We start from the raw sequence: 12780 nt of genomic DNA, 5'->3' as shown, positions 1-12780 counted from the left end.
CTCCTGGCTTGGTGTCCTGCAGGGCCAGGCCAGGTGATGGCAAAGGTCTCCTCTGGACTTCAGGTCTATGAAAAAGAAGAAAACACTCAGGCAGGTTTTGTTTGTTTGTTTGCTTCTCCTTTGCAGAGGGAAGGGCCTTGCTATGGAGCCGTTATGGTCTCCCTGGTGCTTTCAGCCTCATTACTGTGCTATAAAAAGGGGAGACCAGAGCCAAGAAAAACAAGGCATAGTACGGCCTCTGGCCAATGCCAGAGTCATTACCTCTGTAGAGTTCCCTCTGAAGTCAGTGGACTGTAGGATCCAACCCTTAATATTTGTCTTCTTTTATACAATTTGTAATTATCAATACAAAAAAATAGAAAACCCTAAGGTAATATGTTAATTCTTACCAGATGTACTGTACATATCCTTATATGCTAGAAGCCTGGCAGGACTGCGATGTCACAACAGACATTTACTGAAGTACCTGGGGAAATGTAACAAAAAGTGTTAGTAGAAAATGGTCTTTCAGCTAAATTACCTAATATATTTGCTAATGGTATCTGATTTAAAAGCCATAAAAATACTAAGTTAAAAGCACATTAGAAGATGTGGTATATTTATAAGTGTTTGTCACCTTGGCAACAAAAGCGAAATTCCAAATCTAACACTAGCTTTGATGGGCCAAGACCTTTGAAAATTGATAAATACCTGCTCTTTATAGCAATGATCTGCTTTCAGTGAAGAAATACTGCACAGTAAAAGGAAATTCTTCATTGCATAACAGGATTTCTGTTAGCTTTCAGCTATGGTTTTGCCCTGTCTGCCCACTGTAGGATAATTTTTTTAAGTCTTCACAATGAAAACAATAAATTTTCAAATATGGTAAAGCACTGATCTTTGTTGTAGCCTTTTTTGTAACTTCAAGCCATGATTTCTTGTATACAAACTAGGTTTGTTAGTATCGCACTGAACTTTAAGCTGCCCTTGGTCAGTTTGCAGATCTATAGCTAGGATCTGATGGCTGTGATGGGCGCTCTTTTTTTCCTGCCTATGAATAATTGTGCCACAAGCACTGAACTATGCATGCCCTGATAAATGTAGTACCACTTTCAGCTCTGCTTTCCGATAGAACACACAGTCCCATAGAACTGTGCTTTAAGACTAAAAGGAAAGCTATTTACTCACTTGTAATGCAAATTCTTCCAGTGTGTTACCTCTACGTAACAACTGGGTACAGATCCTTATTATGTTAATTTTCGTAGCTCCACTGGTTTGCCCACTGACCATGGATGAAGAACATAGGGACAGATCTACACAAAGAATCAATAGTAACCAACAAGATATTCATTCTGTCTAGTAAACTCTCTTCAATACTGCAAAGCTCTCTTCTGTGTGATGGCAACAAACTTCTCCAAGGAACTGGGAGTCAAAGTAACCATGAGAAAGAATGTCCCCAAAACTGAGCAGAAGGGTGGGGGTTAATGTGTTTTCAGAGATATGCAGACAACACACTAATAACACCCTTTCTCTGTCGGAGTGTTTCCACAAATTCCCCTCTTATGAAAACAACTACTAGCAACCCACCTTTCCCAGATAATGGTAAAGTTAATGGAAGATACTTGGAAGATACTGATACTGCCTAGAGTAAGCCTCTCATTTTGCCCCTTCCAAGATGGAGAAGCATTATCCAGCATAACTGCCCTTCACTTTGTATCCTCATATCTGATGGAGTTGATTAAACAATTTGGCCACAGAAAGGAAAGCAGAATCTGTTGTACGTGGGTAATCTCTGAGCAGATGCAAACTCCTATGGGTTCAAGGGTCCAAAATGCATTTAAGGATTAGAGAAGCCTTTAGAGAGCTTTAGGTAGTACTAGATTAGACACTGTTGGTCATCTTATATTCCTCTTTTTCTTCCTGTTTTGTGGGTGCTTTCATTTTCCTGCTACTGTTGATTCATGAGGTTTACAACTGGCCAAGAAAGGCAAAGCAGGCATGAAAATCAACTGGAGAGAACCAAAAAGGGCACGTGAAGGGCAAGGAAGGAGTGGAAAGTAGGAAAACTGGAAAGTGGAAGAAGTTTCCATGACCAAAATTAGGTTGGGACATGCTCAGAAACATGTTTTGTAAGTTTGGCCACAGTAAAGCAGAGCTGAATTGCTCATGATCTCAGGTGACACTGAGCTGAGCCGCTCAGAAAATCTGTATTTATTTTTCATTCAAATCAAGTATCTAGGAGGGACAGGAAATGTGTGAATATCAATGAAGACTTTGGAGAAGTTGCTTTGGAAGGATAAACTTTTTTCATTTCAGAGTTGTTTAGGATATCTCAGTATCAGTGCATAATTCCGCTGTCCTGGGTATAAACTTTTTTTTTTTTTTTTCATTTTATAGGAAAGTTAAAAATATATATTTCTATTCTGATTTAGATCTCCTAGTGGAAGTGGTGGTGTCTAACTAATTTTCATCGTGAGCATACTTTGCTATTGTTAAAATCTATGAGGACTGAAAGAGTCAATCAGACTAGACCTCCAACCTTGTACAGTGTTTCAGTGGATTGAAAACCAAGCCTATAGCTCTAACCATCTCTATCCATCCAGCCAGTTGTGCCCCAACACCTCCTGAGAGAACATCTCCAGTGAACCATAGAACTGACCCTTATATTAGTGAAATTGCTTTCTAGTGAAATACATGCAATTTATACGGAGCTGATAAAGCATCTATTAAGACACTGGTTAATAGATGTGGTTGGAGCTATTTTTCAAGTATTGATAATAGGGTGGAAAAAGGGTTTCAATTAACTGAGGTAGCAAGCATCATATGGATAGACATGTGCTCTTACACTCAAGTGCACAATTTTCACTGATTGATAAACCTAACACACCACTTGAGACTATATTCTAGTTACATCACTTCACCATTAAACTCTTCATTTACCCCCCAAATGAATAGATTAACATTAAATAAACTCTACTGAAAAATTGTCCAATTCAGTAAAGCTTTAATATAAATTTGTAACAGCCACAAAAGAAAATTACAATTTATAATTTGAAAATCATTATTTAAAATGTACAGTTCAAGGTTTCTATGCAATAAGTGTTTCAGATGTGCTTGTTAAATAAGTTTATGCAGAACCGCAAAGAACCGTCTTCAGCATGTATATAATAATGTATATATGTATATAATATATACAACTACCCATATGAATACAAAAGAAGGGTTAGATTTTATTATTAATGTTATCAGCCACATTGCTTTAGCAAATTTGTATTAATAGTTTTTGCTCAGTCTTATGTATGTCTCAAATAGATTGGATTTTCCTGTTTTTTAAAATAAATAAGGTAGGTTATATGATTCTGACAATCAAATCAGCATTTTATATCCTGAAGAAAAAATGACTATATTATAGGGGCATTTATGAAAGTCATTGAAAATGCAGAGAAGGTGGACTTACCTTAAGAAGAGGTGTAAAACCAGTACTGTCAGTACTGTGGGCCAAATTTTGAGGAAAGTGGAGTTGTTCTGTGAACACCAGATAGCTGAAATCCACCTTGTAATATTTCAAAGAATTTGGACTTCAGTATGCAAGTTTGGCTGCACACAGAACTAAAGGCTAATTGCTACTTGCTTTGTACTTTTAAGAGAATATGGTTTTCCATTATACCCAAAAGGCGGCTGTCAAGAGTCCTTGGTGAATATCTGGAGATCCTTAGAGTCATTAAGAGTATGACAAAATATGATGTTTCTAAATAGTCTTGTATATCTTAGTTAGGAATTCTGATTTCTGACAGCATAGGTGAGATCTGTCAACCTTTCTTTCTCTTTTTCTTTCAGCATTAAAAACATACTTATTTTTTCAATTCTCAATTTAGCTTTGGGTTTAAACTCATATAAATCAAGAGTGAGGCATTTGGATATATTCAGTTGCACTGTGCCAATAAACCATGTGTGTGATAACTGGTTGGGAAATCAAATTCTAAATTTAGTCATATTTATGGGAATTGAGGAGCTATTGCTTCAGTTGCATCTCTCAGATCTGCATGTGATTGTTTACATTTATTTTTCCTTGTGGCTTACATACAGCCTGCATAAACACTGAACATACAATTTCAAACCTTATTGTTTTGTTTTGGTTATACTTCAGACTGCAGCCACCTCAAACCACTTCTGAGGGAAGATACAATGGCAAATACGGATTTTTCCTTACAGATGACAAGGCAATGAAAGACAAAGAACAGAAATCTTTTTTATTTTTGAGGCACTGACTTTTTATATAGCCTATAAACCATTTGGCATTAATGTGCAGAAACTTTTGTGAAGATAGTGCCATAGCCAGGCAGAATGATGCAATGTAGAGGCTCTAAAAGCCCCAGCATTGCAGAGATTTGTTTTTTAAATAATTAGCGTTGTCTTAATTTTAAATATACTATCAGTTTCCTGAAAGAAGGGAAATTGTTCTACTGACTAAAGTTATGTATCTTACCAGTTAGCATAAATCTGTTGCCTTAAAACATAGATAACTGTTCTGAATGGTTTTAATAAAATCTGTGCTACTACATGGGGAAAAAAAAAAAAAAAAAAAAAGACTTCATAAATTTGCAAGAGTATGAAAACAAGATTATAAAACAATCTTTCAGACCTCAAAGATCTGATCTGCAGAAGTGCTTAGCATTGGCATCTCTGGGTGTTCGAGACCTTTCAAAATCAGGCCCAGAGCCTGAATAAGAATGTCACCACAAGACATTTTCATGCTATTTGCAGATTTTCTTTACAATACCTCCAGCTTTTGATTGTGCTAAAGCCTTAAAAGCAAATCAGAGAAAAGACTCTCCTATTGTGTATTACAAAAGATACAGCCAGAAACAGTAACACTGAGGGAGCTGTTTCTTAATGCACTCCTTCACATGACAATCAGTTTAGATCTTTCACTTTCTTTCTCAGCCAACCTCAGTAACAATGTACTCAAATCTAACTTTTTTTGCTGTAATATACTGCTGTAGGTGATCCTACCCATTTTTAATTGACTTTGTACATTAGAATAATAACAAGCACCACTGTACCATCATATGAACCTCCTTAATTGTATAGTTTACCTGTTAAGTACTGTACACATAAGTATATGAATTTATATATATATATATATTCTGTAAAACCATTGGTTTTGTAGACTGGTTTGACATGCTCACCATTTACTCTGATGCTGGTTTTATAAGCATTCCAGCTGTCACTGGTGCTATCATATTTGCTATGTGGCTAAGAATTAAAGTTACAAAAGATTTATGTGCTTTGGAAAGCAAGTCAGGAGCAGAGAGAGTCTGTTTTCTAGGATTTTCTTTAAAATACTATTCAGAATAACAGAAACAAAAAGGACTATAAGTTTTGCATGGTTGTATCTAAAATGGCCCAGAGACTGACCTGGACTGCTGCACTAATGTGGATGGGTTGGATGAGCTGGATTAAGATCAGGACTTGACCCAATAGCTCCCTGTGGTTCTGATTTGACATACTGCATCAACTTCACTTGGTAATCTAAGATAAAGAACAGACTTTGATTAAGCTCTCAAGAGTGTCCTCATTTAAAAAGAAATTAATTGATGCCTCTGCTAGTGGCATAGCATTTCTTCATTCACTTCTGTGGAAAACCACTAGATGGTTCATCAAAACCTCCACACATGCTGAAGGAGGCGTGACAGGTTAGCAGGAGCTCTGAGGAAGAAGGTATCCTCTCCTTTGCAGGACAGATAAGGAAGAGCTTTGGGGCTCTGTGTGTTTCTGCATATTAGAAGTAATGCATTGGGTTACACCACAGGCACCACAATCTGCTTTTCCAACTGGAGTGGCCTTGCAGCCCCTCCACTTGTGTGACAGCTGGCAGTGAGGGAGCTGGGGTGGCCAGTGTGGTGGTCCTGCTCTGCTGGCACCTGTGCCATATCTCCCAGGAGCTACATCTATGGTTTCAGCACCAAAATATACCTTAGATACCTGACCTTCATTTACTGCATATGTCTATGTGATAAAATACACCCTTCTTGCTTTCCTGTCATGTTTTCAATGAAGACGTGTATGCAGGCTCATGAAGTAAGCCACCAACTACAGATCCTCTTCACAGGCCATGGGTGACTCATGCTGGGGCAGAGGAGAAGCAAGAAGGAAGAAGCAGTGGAAGACAAGGAGTGAACTGCAAGGGGCAGCAGACAGAAACCACCATGCCTTGACCCCAACTGCCTGCATTGCCCATCACCTCACTGAAGGTACTGGGAGGGAGGGAACGTGGGAGCCAACGGTGAAAACAAGGGGAGTTGAAGTGAGGAAGGAGGGAGGAGAGGTGTTTGAAGCTAAGCCTGAAGGAAAGGTGTTTCCCTGAGTGTCTGTTCAATAGTAGATTGGGATTTTATTCCTTCAATACTCAAATCAGTAATTAAAAGTTTGTGTTAATTGGCAATAAATTATGTGAAATTCCCTGAGCTGAGACTGAGTTGCCTGCAACACTGCAGAACAGCTGAACGCCAGCCAGGGCTGGTGAAAAGCAGCCCCCAGGGGGATGGAAGGGCAGTGAGTAGGCTCTGCCTACCAGCACAGACAAGCCAACACACAGCAGCAAGCTCTGAGTGACACATAATTGCCACTGTCAGCTGCCACCAGACACTGGTGAAGCACCTGGGGGAGAGCTGAGCTGATAAGCAAGCTAAACTTATACATGTTGGGCTAAAAATGCCCTGGAGGAACTTTGCCAGAGGAAAAAATATGACCAATGAGAGTGACTGTTGTTACCTGAACTTGTAAGAGATTATTGACGTCCCCTAACTTCCAGCACATAATTATGGGACAAGTCTTCCTGGGCTCCTAATACAGTCAGAGATGAGACAGGTCCCTTCAAATTAGATTTCAGGGCTGGTACTTAACCCAGGTGCTCTGAATCTCCACCTGGAAGAGCCCATTTATCTCTGTTTTCTGAACTGAGAATCCAGAGGGGCTGTGTAAGCTCCCTAAGGCGAGGGTGGCCTTGTTTGGTGGCCTGACTTGTCCTTGCAATGGTCTAAGCATCACTAACATGATGTTAGTGCATAACATCCACTTCAGATGAAGCATATGCTTCAGATGAAGCATAACATCCTTCAGCTTGCCAGGGTTGCTAATGAGCAGCCCTGCTTACCTATATAAACATCAGAAATAACACCAGGTAATTCTTTGTAGGCTACAACATTTGATTTTATTCGAGTTGAGCTTCATCCTGGCCCTACCTTAACCACTATCCTGATATGTAAAGGTAGAAGTATGTTTTACATGGAAAAAAAGGCCTACTCTGTTCACCTGATTCCTCATGATTCATACTAACCTATCCAGTGAATATCTCATGTTGAGGTTATTGCAGCACAGTATTCTCAGGGTAGACTTGGTAGAAATAAACAAAGGCAGTTGTGCAGTAACATGAAAAAGACACTTGAGCACCAACAGCAGTTATTCCAACATAGAGCAGAAGTGCAATTAAGCTGCTTAAACACAGGCAACTGGTACTATTTTGGAAATCCTCTGGTGGTTTTCCCCCATCTCCAACTGCCATTGGGAAGAGCCAAGATCTCCCAGACTACACCAGGCAGTCCTGTGTTTTAGGGCATCTCAATCTATGACGTTAGAAACTCTTGTTTAGGCAACTGAATTGAACTCTGACAGTCTTGATATTTGCATAGAAATGCAAGTCATGGTGAATGGTACTTAGTAATTAATCACATCGTGATTACCCCTTTTATGTTCAATGTAATTTGCACTGAGGCTCAGCAATAAACCTTCTGCTGATATATCTACATGGGATATACAGTTATCCCAGGATTACTTGGCTTTTCAAAATCTGGTTCTAGATGCATCTGCTACTTTTCCAGGATGTAGAGCTGGGAAAACAGAGGTTGAGTGGCCAGAAAATTAAAGGGGAACAACATATAGGAAGCTTCCTGCACCCTGTATGGAGGAAGATTGAAAGGAAAATAATAGTGAAAATTTGCTATGATGGACTGAGAGGAGAAGAAAGATGATACTAGGAATGGTAAACAAAGACAGGAAATAGCCTGCTGGTGGTGTTAGTTCTTGATTAGGAGCCCGTTAAGTTTTGGCTAGAGGGCTAAACCCAAGGAGACATTTTGTCAGCCCAAATGTGGAGAGAAAACAGAAAGACAATAGAACAATTAGACAGAGGAAGAGAGCAGAAGTGAACAAACATATTGCCCCTATTACAATGACACACAGCTAGAGCTTTGCAGCAATACTGCCCAGCTGCCTTTAGACTAACTGAAAATGAGAAAATAAATCAAACTTTCTTTTGACTGTCAAGGGTAAAGAGAGAACTGTTTCTTTTTCAGCCACCAGTAACCCGATAGCTTGCCACAGAGTATCTCACATAAGGAAGTCTGTAAAGCAACATCTAAGTGTTCCTTGTGATTAATATTCCTTATGATCTCCAGCCACCTAATCGCATCCTGACCTCAGTGAGGGTCAACTGTGAGAAGGGATGGGCTGTGGGAGCAGGGTGGGCTACCAGGAGGTGCTGGTGAATGATGGAGCAGCTGGAGAGAAAAAGAGGACCTCTGCAGACATGAACAAATAAATAGTGGCAAACCAAAGCACTGACCTCAAGAATAATGCCATGCGTCCAGAGTTGCACAGAGCTATTGAGAGAAGTGGAGCAATCCATTCCTAACATTCAGATGCACTGAATGTAGGATATGCTTTTTACTTCAATTTAATCCAAAAAACTATGAAATGCAGTGCTATCCTAAGACACAGAATGCCAACTCTGAAGGGATTCCCAGGATGCGTTAACCAGTGCTTGGAATGCCAGATATACTATATAATGCAGGATAGATATTTTGCACTGCACAGTCAATTCTTGCATTCTGAATGGTAACAACAGCAATAAGATTTCATGCATTTTTTTTTCAGGAACTAGGTGCTTTCCTGGATATCTAACAGCCTGGACTGTAAGACATTCCTTCACCCATCCGGATAAATTGTGTGGGCACTGCTGGCCTGAGCCACGTATGTCTGAGCTGGTGGTCCATTAGATGAAGTGCCTGTGCACACAGATTTTGCATTACGTTGATGAGGCCATCTGGATGAAATACACACACTGCCAAATTTTCTTTGCAGCATTGGGTTTCTCTGAATAGGCACTGTTTGGTAGCCTGGGACCATGAAGACCTCCAAACCTAGGGTGTCTAAAATCCTTAACATGGCTCTGAGATTTTTTTCAACAGGACACCTTTAACTGCTTATAAGCAAATTCATTTCCAATCTGTTCTATTTCCTCTTCTTAATCTTTTCCTCAGAATATGCTTTCAGCCATAAAAGTGTCCAAGTCGAAGAAAATGGGCCCAGGCATTGAAATGACTAATAGTTCCCCTGAAAAAAATCTGCAGATCTGAACGAGTGTACTACACACATTTTTGTTTCACCTTGAAGAAAAAAAAAGGTCTAATTCAGAAAAAATGCTCTATTTCCATTTGTCATTTATGCAAATTACACTCTGAATAAATAAATCTACATAATCTCACCTCCCTGCTAGACAACTTGCAGTAACATTTGCCAAGAGAAAGACAGGCTTTTCTGATACTAATGCATAAAACATGCTGAATAAAAAAATTAAAACAAATCATATTGAGTAAATAGCTGCTGTACAGCTCTGGAAAGAATAATAGAGGGACTGATGAGTTACTTAGGATTGTCTTGTTCAATTATTTCAAACATGCTACCAGTTAAGGGTATATTTAAGTTAAGGACTTAATAATAACAGGGACGGTCATACCCCAAACCACTGAAATCTATAGAAATTTTTGCCTTTAATTCCCATGGAACAGGCATGTAGACCTCTCTGCTGAAGCACCCAATAGTGTCGGGCTGTTGGTCCTGGAAGACCAATCTATTCAGCATGTAGCTGAAGTACTATGCAGGGGCTGCAGCTCCAAGAAAGCAGATCTCTTATGCTGTTTTAGGAATGTAGGAAGTGTCCTTCTTAATTTGATCAAAACCATTCCTTTCTCTATGTGTCCTCTGTCCATGTGAAATGCAGGCTTGGTGACTGTAAAGATTGCCTCTTGGTCTTGGGACTATAGTGGGGGAAGGATCAAAAAAAAAATCAATGGCACTATGTTCCGATTAGGTATCAGTGGCCTTTTCCCAGTCTGACTGCATAGGGTAGATGCTGAAAGGCAACTCTTTTTCCTGATGGCCCATCTAGAAACTATCAAACTCCAATCCTACTTGAGGCTTGGACACTCTCCTGTAACATTTCAAATATCTTTTCACACTGGAAAATTTGTTCTGGACAGCTCTTTTCTCTAAAGAATTAAGACTAGTCAATGGGGCAAGGTCCACCAACAGGCTTGAGCAGTATAAACTGTATCATCAGATATTTAGATGCTGTGATGCTTTGTGGAATTCGAAGATGTCTTTTCTCAGTGGAGAAATATGAGTTCCTTACATGCTTCCTGGGAGCATGGGTATGGGATGAGATATACAAAGCCTACAGGCTGAGTAGGAAGCTACCTAAGAATGCCAGTAAGAAACTCAAGAAAATACAAGACTGTGCCTCTGCTAAGAAATCACAGTCACAAAACTGGCACTAAAATCAGTGTTTTCTAACAACTGCCTGCAGGAGGACAAGTTCTGTCTACTTATTTATTGTATAGTCTGGTTGTTAAGAGCATGCATCTGGGATATGGTATGTTACCCATATCAACCAACTGCCAGAATTTCTCTTTGGTAGACTATTTTGTGTTGCAGAGTGAGTTATTTACTTGTCACATCTGCTCCACCATGACTGAAAATACCTAAATATACCTTGGAAGAGAGAAAAAGACTGACCTCCAAATAACCAGCAAACAGTCTGGTGCTTGTGGCCCTTGGCTTTGACATCAGGTCAAATCCAACTTGGACACAGTGGATAATTGAAGGCAAGCCTGCACCTTGCCCGCCTCTTCCTGCAAGGTCTAGCAGGCTGGCTTGGAGAATGCCTCGCAGATCAGGTCCTTCAGGCAACGTAGGATGGGCATAGCTTCACGAGAGAAACATGGCATAGCAGATACCTATGCCCTCGAAGACCTTAGTAGCTTTAACTACAGAGTTAAAGGGTTTGAGGAATTACAGTGAAGTCTGAATTCATGCATTCATCTGCTAGAAAGGCTAGATAAGGTAATGTAAATTCCAGGATTTCAAAATCTGTGGTATTGGACTTAAAACAATGGATTTAAAGTTTTTATTTTTAAATCCATTATTTTAAAGCAATCTTACAAGTAAAAGAGATAAATCTGAAATACTTTTTATTCATATTTTCAAGCTCATTTTGAATTGCTTGGGCTAGAAACTTATTTTTCTCCTTTAAAAAGACAAACTAAGCTCCTCATTTAACCACAAAACTCTAGAAACCACAGATATAAAAGAACAATCAAAAATTTTGAGATTTATAATAAAAGGAGAAGAATTTGACATTACAGATTTTTGAAACAACATAAGATTAAATTTGGCTTACTGGTGATATGGGAATACTCAGCTCCACAGATGCGAAATGCAAAGGAGGACTCAGATCCGAGACTGACTGGTCAGTCCCTACATAAGTAAGACGCTGCTTCGGGAGTCCCTGATTTTCCTTGTTTCCTGGTGGCTGGCCATATCCCCTAGGGAAAGACAGATTCTTTTCTCTGCTGGCATTCCAGAGCTTCCTAACCAGCAGCTTGGCACAGAAGGAGGAGAAAAGAGGGTGGAAAGGACTGCTGTATCTTTTCTCCACAGCAGATATGTGGGTAAAGTCTTCAAAACAAGTTCAAGCTGCCTCCTGCTCCAGGGTTAACTGAAGGTACTTGTCCACAGGAGTTTCCAAGTTACATTTTTTTCTTAGATAATCTAGGTGCAGTTGAGCATCTCAGTATTCCCCAATGTGCTGCAAACTCTATAGTTTAGTTCTAGGTAAGGTAAAACACTAGAGAGTTTGAATATGGGCCTTAGTAACTAAATGATCACAGATCTTTGCAAGCTTTTGGTATGACATACCCCTATCCACTTTATGACTTCATCTTGTACTCTCTGGATAGAGCAGGCTATCATTCCAAAATTCATGGCTTGCTAAAAATCCCAGCCAAATTATAACTGGATTCCACATACTGATTTATTAAACTGGAGTTTTCATAATTTTCACAATCATCAGTGTCAGTCAGTCCTTCCGTCACATAAAAATAAAATGTGACCACTTGATTAGACCTTTCATCTGGCAGAAGGACTCATTTCCCACCTTGCCTTAACTGTGGCCACGTGCCAGAACGTGCTTATGCTGGGTTGAAACTGAACTATGTATGAATTCCCACACATCTTTTGTTCTGTGTTTCCCTAACTTTAAATCTAGGACACAGTATAACCCAGCTGTGCAAGCCATTGTCTTGTGAATCATCTTCTCGCTGAAAGAAAACATATCGCTCCAACAAACTGGCAGGACTGCTAGGTGGTGGTTGCCTAGAGAGAAGCCATCTGAGCTGCCACACGCACAAACTTGTTCAGGCTGGTAAGCGTTGAACTTTGCCTTTGTTTAAATCATCAACAGAATCTAGAATGAAGTGAAATGAATGCACTCTGGAATATTTAAAGAACAAGGCATTTCTATTTTTTGTATAACATCCTAACTCTTATTGAATACTTTAGTCAGAATCTCCTTTTCAAGCTGCTTCCTTGTTTCTCTGATGTGATGGATAAGGAATTTAAAAAATAGTAAATGACGTGGGTTTTGAAGCTGTGTGTTAAAATGCCAGAAAGAAAAAAAAAAAA

The sequence above is a fragment of the Athene noctua genome, chromosome 2 (assembly GCF_965140245.1).
Source record: "Athene noctua chromosome 2, bAthNoc1.hap1.1, whole genome shotgun sequence".
NCBI lineage: Eukaryota > Metazoa > Chordata > Aves > Strigiformes > Strigidae > Athene > Athene noctua.
This window is presented reverse-complemented; position numbering follows the sequence as displayed.